Source organism: Haliaeetus albicilla, chromosome Z (genome assembly GCF_947461875.1).
Source record: "Haliaeetus albicilla chromosome Z, bHalAlb1.1, whole genome shotgun sequence".
NCBI classification, from domain to species: Eukaryota; Metazoa; Chordata; class Aves; order Accipitriformes; family Accipitridae; genus Haliaeetus; species Haliaeetus albicilla.
The window spans coordinates 58,055,840-58,070,643 of record NC_091516.1 but is presented as its reverse complement, the minus strand read 5'-3'; positions in this window follow the sequence as shown (position 1 = coordinate 58,070,643).

Below are 14,804 nucleotides of genomic sequence, written 5' to 3'. Positions count from 1 at the left end.
TAGACAAACTGATACTAGATGCTCGCAAAACACTAATAGCCACTTGCACATTTTTATATGCCTGTCTCTAATCCCGAAAAGTTACAATGACATCCATGTATGCTGCCTGGCCCCCTCCAGTTAAATGGATGACTGGGTATGTAGGTCACAAGCTCATGTCCCCTCTCCTGAGCACTGCTGTGTGTGACAGGGTGCTCCAGCTGTACCTGCACCTGTGTCACCCCACCAACCCAGACCCACATGCCACTGAGGAAGCCCCCTGCAAGGTCCCATAGGCATGTGCAAATGGGGGTTCCTTCCCCTGAGTCCTTCACAGTGATGGGGTGCAGGTGCCCAGCAATGCCCTGCAGCAAGGCTGCTCTGTCTGCCCCAGCACCAGCAGCTCTTGGGGTGTCCCAGGGCTGCACTGGCACTCCTGCACTTGGCTGCTTTCTCCATTGCTGCAAATGTTTCTGCTGCTTTTATACTGCTTTTCAGGCTGACTCCTTCTTTTCCAAAGTCTTAATTGCCTGATTACTGTTTGATCCATCTGAGAGTAATCTTCGTCTTTAGCATTATCACTGTTGAACAAATGCCCCGAGACAGTTTTGGGTGTCCCATTCACATTCACTGTTACACTGTTATGTCTCTATCTGAGCCACTCTTGTTATCTGGCTGTTTGAACGAGAAGAGAGGCCTCACAGGCATCGCAACAACCTCTCTTATATTCTAGCTATCAGAAAACTGAGCAGGGAATTAACCATAGAAAGATGTTTTTGTGGCTGAAAGGAAAGGATGAGGAGCTGGAAGAGCCATATTCTGTCCTGTCTGCTTGCATATTTGTAACTTGCCATACATTTAAATGCAAGTGCACAAGGCATTTTAAGAGTAAAAACCAAAGCATGGAACCTTAGAACCAGGACAGACATACCTTTGGATAAAACACACTGGCACTTTGATTACTAGGTCGAAAACACTTCCACACTTGCTTGCAGTGCTGATCAGTCCTCCCTTCTACATGCGTGACATAGCATTCTCTATTAAGCATCCAACAATTAATTGGGGATAGCTTTACTGTTACCTATACTGCATGGCCAGCTCAGGTTGTCTGTCACTGATTTAAGAGCTCCTAATTCTAGAGGGAAACAAACTAACCAGAACTTCCTGTTCAAAAGGGTTAGTGGGCGATTCTCACAAGCAAGATAATGTCGTTTTGGTGCTCTGATAGTGTTTTGAACATGTAGTCCTCTGGTTAAAATGCCTGAAAAGAGTCTTAGTGACACTGGTGCATTCTGTGCCTGAAATAGCACCAGCTGAAGGGTGATCAGAAGTTTACAGAGCTATGAATACTGAGCTAGGCTATCAAGCTGTTTAGTTGGCTCCATTGTCTCACTGCCAGCTCATTTTAATCACCACATTACAATTATTTTGCCATTATTAAGGCATTTACAGGTGTTGAAGAATCTGATCTTTTTCTTCTGATAAAAATATTGTGGTACCCAAAACTGTGTTGTTAGAGCAGCATGCTTATCTCTGCTGCTCTTTTATGCATGTGTGACAGAAGACACCTGAGCTGGATTTTATGCATAGCATTGTTAAGAACTCTTAGGTGCATAGACTTCTTTGTTCCTCCTCTTGAGCTAAACAAAATTCCTACAGCTTTTTTCCTACAGTTCCAAGGCCAAAGAAATATATTCCAGCCCACCTAGTCAGACTAAAAGTGCATATCCAAGTCTTCCCAGAACCTCAACACACATAGCGCCTACCTCCAAGCAGAGGCCCTGGGAGTAATTTGCAAGCAGAAAATGGCAGTAGTTCTTCATTGAGGGATAGCTGGATATTCAGGTAGACAGCAAGGCAATGAAGAACTGGCACCTTTGGCATTCCCTGCCAGCTCACTAGCTCTCATAGTTAGACACTTGATTATCCAGCAACCCTGTCCTCCTGTTGCCTTGCTGCAATCACTGGTTGTAGGTCCAGCAGAAATACTGGACTTGAACTTCCCAGAGCTGTGTGTGACTCAGGAACCAGTCACACACATTGTCCTACAGAAAATTGGACTGGGCAGTGAAGAAAAACGATGGTTTCTTAGGATCACAGGAGTTGCTAAGTCTTTTATCCTTTCCATATGGGAAAGTACTTAAAATTCAGATACAGCTCAGCATTTTATCATCAGCTGGAAGGAGTCATATGTGAGAGTGTAGTCTTTCAATATGAGTAGGTGGAAGCCAAGTACGTAACCACTTGATGAAGTGGCTGCTGGCTGCATAGGTATTAGGACTGTTGAAGGTGACTAGGTTTCTTCAAGCAACACACAGCTGGCTAGCAGTCATGTCAAATGCATTTAGCAAGCCTTCTAAGCTACTTGTAAAGAATTCTGATCAGTATATGATGTCAGTTTAGAAATACCAATAGGATTTCATGATACTAAAAATGATTACAGATACTCATTCATCTCTTACAGTTAAGCCAAACACTGGCATTTTACACAGGCAAACCTTGAGTATCAGTGAGGTTTGCAGCAATAAATCTGTGTTGAAGATGTTCTATTTATTTTGCTGTGTCTTTTTGCTTTCTCTGCATTTGGTTTTACTTCCACTGGGATCAGTGGCAAAAGTTTCCTTTAGATTTCCAGGAGAGGAGAGCCTAGCCTTGAAGCAGTGCAGGTTGTTATTTACTGCAGCTGTCAATGACAGCTTTACCTTAGAACACCAATGTGGGTACAATTCAGCAGTGCCTCAGAATGTGTATGACTGTTTTCACTGGAGAAAATATTTCGTAGCTTTCTACACCTCCTTCATTTGATCGTGCTCTGAAGTGTTGCATACAAAGCTTGGTAAGAGACGCAAGCTTCACATCTATGGCGTTCTGTCTTAACTTCAATATTTATTTTCTCTGTCCTTATCTTTCAGGCTTGATTATCTTTTTTGGTATGTTCAAATATTAGAGAATCTTTCTGAGTGATACTGAAAAAATGTGTTGTGATTCATCAAATATTTGTTTTAGCGGTTGTTTGACTGGCTAAACTTGCAGCGGTTTATGGTAGGTTTATGTCTTACAGAAGCTTCTGTCTACATAACCTAGTAATACATTTTTATTAGATATTTTATTTCTACTTTATTTTCATGTCTTACTGTCATGAACATGACAGAGAAAACATAGTGTGTTTGGATACCAAGGTTTTAAGAACTGGTGATGTTGGTACTGTTATCCTCCTTGACAATTTCACACACACACTCATTCCCAAACTCACATTCACTCAGTCTTGACTTCCTTCTCATTGAGGAGATTGCAGTTGGTCCTGGAGAGTTCAGGAAAAAGTGTTGATTTTGTGCTTTTCTGGTGCTTGCAGTTATTGATCTTGGGTGTCAGTGGCCAAGTCCCCATGCATCCCTGATATTTTTATGTGCATTTCCAAGGAATTCCACCATTTCCAGGGTCTTTTCCAATTTTACAAACCTGCTTTTCTCCATCTAAATATTATGTATGTAGAAACACATGTGATCTGCCTCCTCATTGAGGGTTTTGCCTCATGTTATGGCATGTGTCTTTTTATTCATTGGACAATTTGGTGTAAGTCACTTTTCTCTAGTCCAGGTGTTGCTACATTTTACAGTAAGCCCATACAGGTTGTAGCTAGCAAATAGCAGACCTGTGCCCGAGAATTCAGAAGCTTAGTTTTGGACACTTACCCCTAACGCCTATGGTTATCTCCTGCCTGTTGATGTTAACTATCCAAGGTATTTCTTGTCCACCACATTTACTTGTATCAACAATTAAAAGATGTAAAGAACACAAAATATTCTATGGTCTGGTTTCAATTTTTCTTGTCTTGTCACTGAAGAATCTTATCTATTTTTCTTGTAACATGCTATTAATTTTCCACTTGGGATTAAAATCCTATCAGCCATTTTAAAGCTGCTCTGCAGTGTGACTTGATGCAAGGGGGGATTGCCTTGTGTGGCCTCATATGTCATTGCCTCATTGCAAAAAGCAGTTGTACTTTTAGATTATGCTGAAAATAATCAGAGTTTCAGACAAAGTTCTGAATTTCTAAGGACTGGTTATAGCAATGAGGTACCACGTCTGGTAAAACAAATGCTTATATTTAGGAAATATAAGAAAATATTCAGATACATAGAAACAATGAAGAGCATATAGTATTCTGTTTCCTCTTCACAAGCAAAGAAAAACATGAATCAAAACCAGGGTCTCTCTTCATCCTTTCTGCTTTGGCATAACAGTGGAACTTCAAGAGGAAGTTTTGCCTGAGTAAGTAGTGTGGATTAGTATCTAAAAACAGTAGTGCAGCCAGGGAGCAATAAAATCGGTGGCTTAGAAATATGGGTCTGAAAGTATTTTCTTTGCCACTTTGTGACAAGAATTTATCATTTATGCAACACAACTTCACAGGAAGTTGTCCAATATGTCTCCAAAATTTTTAAGCAAAGTGTAAGACCTGTACACCCTCACTGATGAGGTTAATAATTGGTTTCTTTCCAAAATGCAGGGCAAAGTAGCTTGGTATACTGGGCAGAAATGAGTAATAGAAATATGAGATATTAGAGCACGAGAAATTAAAGTTCAGGTGCTGATGAATAAACTCATTCCAGAGAATTAATGAGTGAATACAAAGTCATTTTTATTGTCGTAATAACACCTAAAAATACTAAAAGAGGTATTGAATTTGATGAGGAAGAAGCAACAAATTTTTTCCCCACTACTAGTTAATTTTTTTTCAGGATTTATTAATGGCAGAGGCAGTAAACTGTTGTCGGAAGCAAGGATTAAAAGGCCATCATTTCCATTTGTTATTCAAAATCAGTCAGCATGTAAGACCAGAAATTCTGCTTTTAAAAAAAATAATAAATTAGAGACCTTGAAAGTTACTTCCTTGTTCACAGACAGATGTAAGTAATCCATCAGTCATCATGGCTACTGAAGCAAGCCAGGAGAATTTGTTTTTGCCATGTTCTAATAGCACACTTTACAAGAAACTTAACACACTGCAAAGCTAAGTCTGCAATCCTCATGCTAGCCAAATACTTGTGAAAGACACCTTTTCATGTTTACTGTGTTCTGTCAAGAAATGTAACAAAAGTGGCAAGGAACAAGCTCATCTCTTACTAAGCTAAATATTTGAGATCAGAATCTGTAGCAGGAGTTAATAGTCTTTGCAAATAATGTGCCCCCTCACCAATGAGTTCAAAGCAGCTCTGCTGCTAAGAGATACATAAGGGAGTTGGGTAAGTGACAGCTCTTTATGGCAACTTGTATTAGGTTTGTGTGGCAAGGTTTTGGTAGTGGGGGGGCTACAGGGGTGGCTGCTGTGAGAAGCTGCTAGAAGCTTCCCTCGTGTCCGACAGAGCCAATACCAGCCGGCTCCAAGAAGAACCTGCTACTGGCCAAGGCCGAGCCCATCAGCGATAGTGGTAGCGCCTCTGTGATAACATTTTTAAGAAGGAAAAAAAGTTGCTGCACATCAGAAACTGCAGCCTGAGAGAAGACTGACAGCATGTGAGAGAAATCAACCCTGCAGACCCCCAGGTCAGTGCAGAAGGAGGGGGAGGAGATGCTCCAGGCGCCGGAGCAGAGATTCCCCTGCAGCCCGTGGGGAAGACCCTGGTGAGGCAGGCTGTCCCCCTGCAGCCCAGGGAGGTCCACGGTGGAGCAGATCTCCACCTGCAGCCCAGGGAGGACCCCACGCTGGAGCAGGGGGATGCCCAAAGGAGGCTGTGACCCCGTGGGAAGCCCGCGCTGGAGCAGGCTCCTGGCAGGACCTGTGGATCTGTGGAGAGAAGAGCCCACGCTGGAGCAGGTTTTCTGGCAGGACTTGTGACCCCGTGGGGGACCCACGCTGGAGCAGTCTGTGCCTGAAGGACTGCAGCCCGTGGAAGGGACCCACATTGGAGAAGTTTGTGAAGAACTGCAGCCCATGGGAAAGACCCACATTGGAGAAGTTTGTGGAGGACTGCCTCCCATCTTCTGCTCCTGTGCTGGAGCAGAAGAGTTGAGGAGTCCTCCCCCTGGGGAGGCAGGAGCAGGAGAGACAATGTGTGATGAACTGACCCCAACCCCCATTCCCTGTCCCACTGCACTGCTGTGGGGGGAGAAGGTAGAGAAAATTGGGAGTGAAGTTAAATGCTGGAAGAAGGGCTGGGGGGAAGGTGTTTTAAGATTTAATTTTATTTCTCATTACCCTACTCTGGTTTGCTTGGTAATAAGTTAATTTTCCCCAAGTTGAGTCTGTTTTGCCCATGAGAGTAATTGGTGAGTAATCTCTCCCTGTCCTTATCTTGACCCACAAGCCTTTCATTATATTTTCTCTCCTCTGTCCATCTGAGGAGGGGAGTGATAGAGCAGCTTTGGTGGGCACCTGGCATCCAGCCAGGGTCAACCCACCACACAGTTAGTACTTGACACTCAAGGGCTTGTTTCAAGGCTTGGGGAATTTGAGTGCACTCTCTCCTGTGCTGCAGTGCAGCTAAAGAAGCAGGGAATGGTATGTTTTGCCTGTTGTTTGCAGCATGTTTTTCACCTAAGGAAGAACAAAACCCCATTCTTTTGAATTTTTTTTGCTAGCAAGCCCCAGAGCACTTCCAGGACTCGTGTCATTCCTAGCTGCTCCAATTCCCTTACAATAAGCAGACACTTTTTAATTGTAGTGCCTTTTTTGAATACACAGAAGTCAAGATGCTTATCTGGTCAAAGGTATGTTCAGTAACATTGCTACTATCAGTTGTTTCAATCTGTGTTTGTAATTACTGTGCAGATGCCATGGAAGCTTATATGCAGTGGAACAAACTACAGTAGAGAACTAGCATCTCTGCCACAGAAGTTCATGTATGAGTCAAATGCTTGGCACACACTGATGTCATAATATAAAGTGCACTTGCACTTTAGCAGCTCTCATATGCTTGAAATGTTTATGGCAAGAAGGTCGTTTAGAAAAAACACAGGGGTTTCATTTGATATCCACTCTACAGTGCCAGAGGCCAATGCCAGGCTATTTGAAAAAGGGTCACTGTAATTTGATGTGCAGATATTTCCCGTCACTGGTGGAGTAGGTGGAGTCCTACTGACCTTCAGGACTCTGAGCAAAAAGGCCAGGAGTGTTCCATTTGCTCTCATTTACTCCTTTGGTGCTGTCTGTGAAGTGGTTTTGGTGACCTAATATGATTTTCCAATGGTTAGGTGTCAAACACCAGCAATCCACGGCCACTGGAGGAACACTGCCGACAACCTAAACATGCATGACTCTGACCAAGTAACATGCTTTCACTCTGAGATGACATTTCAAACAATGTTGAGACATCCTTACTGCTAAACCTCTTCTGAAAAGGTCAGTTTCCAGAGCATATTTCAGCAGGTTTATTTGAAATAAAGACCAAAAAAATCCCCACTATATTACTTGACTCCAGCATATGACAGGGAATAGACAGCTGTTTTAGTTCATTCAAAAATCCAAGAATTTCTGCAACATAGTAACATTTAGTAAGTTGTTGAATAAAGTGAGCTATGTCCCTCTTGGCCTGTTTTCCAGTGTGTTACAGCTACAGTCTGTTAACAATGTCTTTGGGGATGGTATGAACTCACCAGTTCTTTGATTGCCACTTACAACTTCAGATGTAATTGAGTTTTGTGTGAATAGATCTGAAGATTGCTGTATTTGATCTCTTATGGTGAGGGGTGGTATATCCGATAATTAGTATCCTTGACCATCCTGACTGACGAAGCTTGCTCCATAAGTTCTACAGCCATAGTAATGAGAGAGTTTGTCCGGGTATTTTCATTAAAGCATGAATCCAATCTTGATATGCATATTGAGAAAAATATCTTGTACAAACAGGACACATGTAAAAGCCAATTATGTTATTTTGTTGATAGAAGAAACAATATGAATTTGTAAACAATGCTAAAGGTGCAGAGCACAAATGAGTAAGACAGGAAGCCCAACATGTTGTTATCTACATTTTGTAATTGTTCTGCTCTCACAAATGTGGAGGAGGTCAGCCACACTAAGCTTGATGTCATCCTGCAGTGATTAATTACGGTCATGTCTAATCTCAGTCAAGAGCCGGTAATGAGCCACTTGCATTTTCCCATTCAAATATTTCTGTTGAGCTTTCTTTCAGTGTGCAAATGATGTTAAATATTATGCTCAACAGGTGAAGGCACTTCACTCTGCAAAAGCAGCACCCTTAGTCACCCAGGTGGGAGGAAGAAATTCTACATGACATCAAGGAGTCAAAAAGTTGCGTAAATAGACAGAGTGGAGGTCTTATGGTCCAAACATAGAACATTTCCATGCCTAAAGAAACTAGTAGAGCTGGCTGCGAGCAGGAAGCTTTTTCATCAGGAGGTTTTCTCTAATGCATGCAGCCTGAAACATAAGGAATCTAAGTATGATCATGCTGCAAATACATTCAGTATCCACTTTAACAACCCTCTGCCCCAACTCCACTGGCTTACTTTTCTAAGAACTTTTGTAATGATGCTGTGTTAGAAGCTATGATGCTATTTCGGCTTTCACTTCAAGCTGGCTTGTTTTAAGGGTGATCTTAAATAAGCTACATAACAAGTGAAGCATTTCTTATATGGGGGAAGTGGTGTGGTAAATCTGTAAACTGAAAAAAATGAGCCATCTTAGCAATGTGTATAAGCCCCAGAAAAGGTAGTAGGTCACAGATCAGGCTGGTCTGAGATCTGCTATCCCTGGGATCAAGGAAAGAAGTACCTCACAAGGACTCAGTTGGCCACCCTGGCATAAGATGAGATATGGAAGAGCCTATGTGAATCATCAGGGATTTAAATGAGTTATTGTTATTGCTTAGGCTTTCTCTTGTACATTATTTTGCACAGGATTGTAGGAAAGAGCAGAGGAAGCTTTAAAAAGCCAATAGGGAGTAATCCTAGTCAGCCCCTAACTCCTACTGGTACTGAGGACTAGACAAAATGTCATGTGTCTCACAAGGTCATAAGCTTTAGATCCACAAACACCTACCAAGTCTCACAGAAATTGTGATTAATGCATGCTCAGAGAAGTTAAGTGTGTTCCTAATGGCATTACATACACTAATATGTATTTTAGGAATTCAAAATTGTTTGCACTATCAGAGGAGTCTGGAGTGGGACAACCAAGGCACTTTAGTCAGAGCAATCAGCTTATAATCAGAGTAATCAGTTTATAAACAAGTGCACTCTCTTTTGGCTAGTATTGCATAACTGGTTCTAATCTCTACTTCACAGAAACCTAATTTGGGGATCTCTTATAACATTGCTCTATTTCAGCCTGCAAAGTAACGGGATACCTTTAATTGAACTTTGAGTGCATTATTAAATATTTTAAGATATTACCAACTTCCTTATACCTAGTGGATTATAATTTTAATTTTTATATTTTTTAAAATAAAAATGACAAAAGTCATCAATTGTATGCGATGTTAGAGGCATGCTTAAGCAATGTTTCAGATAAACACAAAAAATTGTAAGCCCAGCATTTGGGCAGAGAAGGCCTTCAGTTACATCATCAGCTGCAGAAATGTAATAACAATGGCATTTGATGCAGACTGGCAAGGTTATATCCTTCTGATATCAAATTGAAGAAGATGTGTCATCTAAAGAATATGCAAATCAAATGCTTTGGGCAAATGGGCAGCCCTACTGGTTAAACACAAGGCTGCTGTAATCAGTCACTGCTATTTCCATTTGGAATTTATGAACAGAAGTTAAAAGAAAAAAGTCTTTGGACAAATCATAGTGGAATGGGAAGAGGAGGTGAAATTCTAGTTATGTCTTTGTAAAGTGAGGGACAGCAATATGCACACATCTCCTTTGAAACTATAGGGTTGCTAAAAAGTATGCTTTTGCAAAATTAGAGGTGATTAAAAGTGACATAAACCATGTGTTGACAGCAGCAGGAGATTCTGTACTAGATACATAAGCAGTGACACCTTAAAAATGACACAGACAGAAGATTATTTGCTAAAGTTTTCAGCAAGTGCATTTTGCTAGCAAGTATTTGAGAGGTGATCAAACTGCAAAGGATTAGCTTTCATGGGTAGGACCAGCATCTTGCCTGGGTCTAATGGACTGCCATGGAGCTTGGTCAACTTACACAAGAGAAGGACATGTCCCGCAATCAACATTTCAGCAGATTACACTGAAAAGTTATATGTTTACTTATCTGCAGTACTTACAGCACAAGCTTTAGTCAGCTTGGCACTTTCTGATCATTCAGATGCTCACACCCCTACATGAGTTGCCTCTATTTAACTCTTCACTGAGAAAGGGCAATATGTCCTGGTAGGATTCAGACACAGTACCCTCACAGCAAGGATGAGTTAAACTTTACAATCAAGGACCCTGGCACCCATAAAAAATAATAGTTCACATTTTTACTTTGTGATCATTAAAGCTAAAAAGAGGGTAATCTTGCAACTAAATATATGTTTACATATAGAGAAATAGAGATCATTATGATTGGAGTTTTTAGCAGACTGATAAAGCAGGCCAATGTTAAAAGCCTTTATTAAATTCATTAACAACTCATGTTTTCTGCTAATGGTTAGCACTTACATGATATCAATTGTCTTCACTATATATTTAAAACAGTTTGTCCTTAACACTGATATCCTAAATCACCTCTGTGTATGTGGTACCATGAAGCTGGTGCCATGAAGTCAGGGCTGATGACTGAGTCCTTGGTGGCCTTAGTCATGGACGTGGAGGCAATCAGGCTTGAGAGCTCTTTGATAAGGGAAGTCTGATCATATGCGGGCCTCTCCTCTTCCTCTTCCCTCTCTGTCTTTCCTCTCCCTGCCTGATGTGTATATGCTCTTTGCCTGCCTCCTGAAAGAGAGATCTCATCTGCTTACCTTGGTTCTGGTTTTGTCAGTCATCCTTCATTTGTATGCAGCAGGATGTCCTGCCTACTGCAGCCTTTTGTATTTGTCTTGTTCTTTGTTAACTTTTTCTTGGTTGGATGCTTCCTGTGTGCAGCTGTATGTATACTTGTTTCCCCTGTTGGTGTTCACATTGCTCAGACACATGCGTAAAGTGCTTATGCGTTGTGTATGGCTATGCTATGACAATGGCACAAAATACTTACATGCTGTTATTGGTTACAGTTTTTAGTATGCTTATATTGGGTTCAAGGCAAGCTAATGTTAGTTATACCCTAAGTAATGCGCACTCAGTTTCTAGGTGTCACAAATCTCTGCTTTGGCTGCAATGAGCTTAATCTTTCTCTAAGACAGGAGTAATGCAACATGCCCACCCATTCTGGTGTAAGGAGAGCTAATTTGACCTCATGCTCATGCCAATCTGTACAGGAGGTAGCAGGGATTAAAGGCAATGCTCTTGAAACGGTATTCTGGGTTCTTTTTGCCTGCCTTGAGGCCAGATCCTGGTTTTGTTCATGTTGAAAAGGGGTCTTATTGAAGCAAGGTAGGGAGCGGGGCTAAAAATATGTCATGGTTCTCCTATGTTCAGCCCTTGGTGTGACTGAAATACTTAAGGAAGACAGACATCTGAAAGACAGTGCAAAAGCTATACACACATGCAAAAGAGTGCCAGGTATGCCTCATCCAGGTTTGGATCAACAGTCCCCAAAACAGTTAAGAGAATGAAAGGAAAAAGAAAGGAAATGTGGATGAAATTTTGTATCTTTTAAAAGGTATCAGGATTTATTGCAAATCAGTCGTCCTTAGATATTGTTTTAAAATCCTATTTTATGTGGTCGAAAGGCCAGCTGAGGTCACACTGTTATTATGCAGTTGCATCAGTTGTATGCTTAATTTAGGCAAGATCTGGCTGCATGACTTGTTTATTTTTATATATTTAGACTGAAGGCATGGCACTGAATAGTGGGACCATTCAGTACCATTCCTACACTGCAGACTATTTTTGATGCAGACTTGTATATAGCTATGAAACACACATCCCTTCCTTTCAGAAAGCCCCGAAGGAGAACATAGTACTTGTACATCTGGAAACTTCCAGTCATGGAGACTGTGATTCACAGTTCAAATGACTAGCAATGACTTAGGCTTTAATTTTAGCTAGTTCTAAAAAATGAACATTATTTTTCTGATGCCAGTTGAAAGAACTTGATAAGCCCTCCTGAGTATCTAATTGGGCATAAACACTCTGGATTAGTAACATACAAAACTAAACATCACCTTAAATGAACTATATAACTTTAATCTTCTTACGTCTTAATATAATAGAGAAAAAACACATGGGCGCTTACCAGGAGTGATGTGACTGAAGGCAGCATCACAGCATGATGCAGAGAAATAACCAGTTTCTCAGGATGGCAGTAAAAAAAATATATTTTGTTTTCTCAAAGACTAAACAAAGGTATTCTTAATAGATCTGACTAGAGGTATAGAACGAATACAGGAGCTGCTAGTATTATCCATCTCGCAGGTATTGTAAGAGAAAGATATGAGCGTTATATATTCTGTGGAAACTCCCTAGAGAAAACAAAAATGAAGGGAAACAAAATCCTCTCTGCTATGTCAGCAACCAAAATTAAAACAGATGCCAAAGCATGTCATTAAGGGAGACATTTTCCAAGACAACAGTAGTTCAGTGCCCAAGTTACACCGAAAGTCTCCCTTTCAAAGGCTCTTGCAGCTGTTGCAGTAACTCTCATCCTCCCCTCACTCAAAGGGGAGAAAAAGATCTGTAGGACAAGTCCCTTAGTAGTTGCACAGATAAACAGATGGGAATAAACCAGAATGATTCTAAGCCACAGCTTTTAAAAAGCTGAGGTTTTGTGTCATAAAGTAATACCTAATTTACTCAGGGCAAATAAATCATGTTACCCATTTAAGGAAAAACTACAGGGACACTAATATAAAAAAATCACAGAATTGTCTGATCTACAAAATATCCACCACCCATAATGAAACATGCATTGTCCTTATGATACTGTCAGTTGGGGGCTTCAGGATGGAGCAGGCCATAATAACCCATGTGGAAAGCAGAGGGTTTCAGGGGGTGAGGGTGGTGTCCAGAGACCCACATCGTCATTGCCCAGGGGATTACCCCACTCAATTTATAGGCACCCAAGTCAGCCAGTCAGTCTGTCTCTAAGTGATCATCATTGGAGCCCTTCTTCTTTTATTCCTGCCTAGAAACAGTTCAGGTGAATTCAAAGCTTGTTCTTCCTTATGTATAATCCTTATTTCTTAACTGCTTACACATACAGACTGTGAGTTGGAAGCTCCTTCAGTTATTTGCTCGCTGACCCATTTGACCTTTTTCTTGCATTTGATAAGTATGTGCCTAGCTGTAAACCACAGCAACCCAGTCATGAAATACAAAGGAAAAACAACACCCCAAGATTCATTTCTGTATTTTTCATCCTACCAGGTGCACAATATCCACTCTACTTCCACAGATAGTCCACAGATGTTTTTTTTCCCTGCAGGCCTTTTAAACATCCGACTTCTTTCTGTTAAGACCATTATTTGTGTAGATTATGTAAAGGTTAGACAGTATGGGTGCCAGATCACCCTATGTAAGACAGGCCACTAACAGGTGAACTCCAGGTAGACTTGTCAGAGTCCTACCAAAGCAGTGCATGTCATACTCTGTGGAAGTCAGGATGACACAGTGTTATGAGTGCAGTGGGGATGTACCAAGATGCAGGCATACAGACACACACAGAGTGGAACACATAGTTTTCACAGGACGCACATTTACCTCCAATTAAAGTTTTTTCCTGTGTGGTTATGGGATAAGTAGGATATGGTCATATCATTTTGGAAGAAAAAGGTAAAATGTCAGCCCCACTGAAAAGAGGGATTTTGTCTGGGTAAAGATAGTAGGAGGATTAAACCAATACTCAGAATTACATCAGGGTTATCAAGATGGGAAAAATACCTAGCCAGCTATCAAATGGATATGTAAGGTCATAGTAAATTCTTGAAAACACAGTTAGCTCAGGAAAGCAAGGATTTTGGAAAAACTACAAGGAATCATGTTGAATCAAGTATATGTAGGTTTCTTTAAGAAAAAAGTATAACTCAAGGTCTACTTTATTAATATTTGTGCACTTTCTTTTTGGTTTCTTTACTCATATATGGCCTTCCTGTACTTACAACATCCACCAAATTGTGCAAGACACTGTAAGAGGATGTAATAAAACTTCAATCACTGAAAAGAGAAGCTTAGAAAAAATTAAAGCCGATGGCCTTCTTTTGAAATCAAAGAGATCAGAGAACTGAGAAAAATTACTGCAGCAAAAAAATAGTGATTGCTACAAGGAATCTGTCCCTTGTGTCTCTCACAACGGATCCATGGTGAACGGTCTTAAATACTTAAATCATGTATGTCAAAATGAACACAGAAGTGAAGGGGCTGTATTCATTACAAGAAAAGGCTAGTCTGTGGAAGGATTTTAATGATACTAGTAATATGGCCTTGCACATACCTTTTTGACACAACTTAAGGTTTCAATACTGTGTTGAAGGGGCAAGGTGCAATTTTTTTGTTATACCTTCCATTTTACAGAGAAGGAAGAAAAATTTATGCAGTATAGCCAACCCTGCCCTTCTGTGCACTGTCTTCTGCATTAAATACTTGCCCTTTTTTCCAGCAATGTTTGTGAACCATAACAACAAATAGCAGCAATTTTTTTTTTAAATGAAAGCTGTGTAATACCTCTCCCCTCCTTTCTGCTGGGGGGCCTCTCGTTCTGTGGCAGCAAGCACGGTGCTGTATTTCTGTGGCCTGGGTAGGCTGTGGTGGGAGAGAAAACAAGCTGGGAAAGGAGGCTATTGCTGATTGAGAAGCGTGGGAGAGAGTGCGAG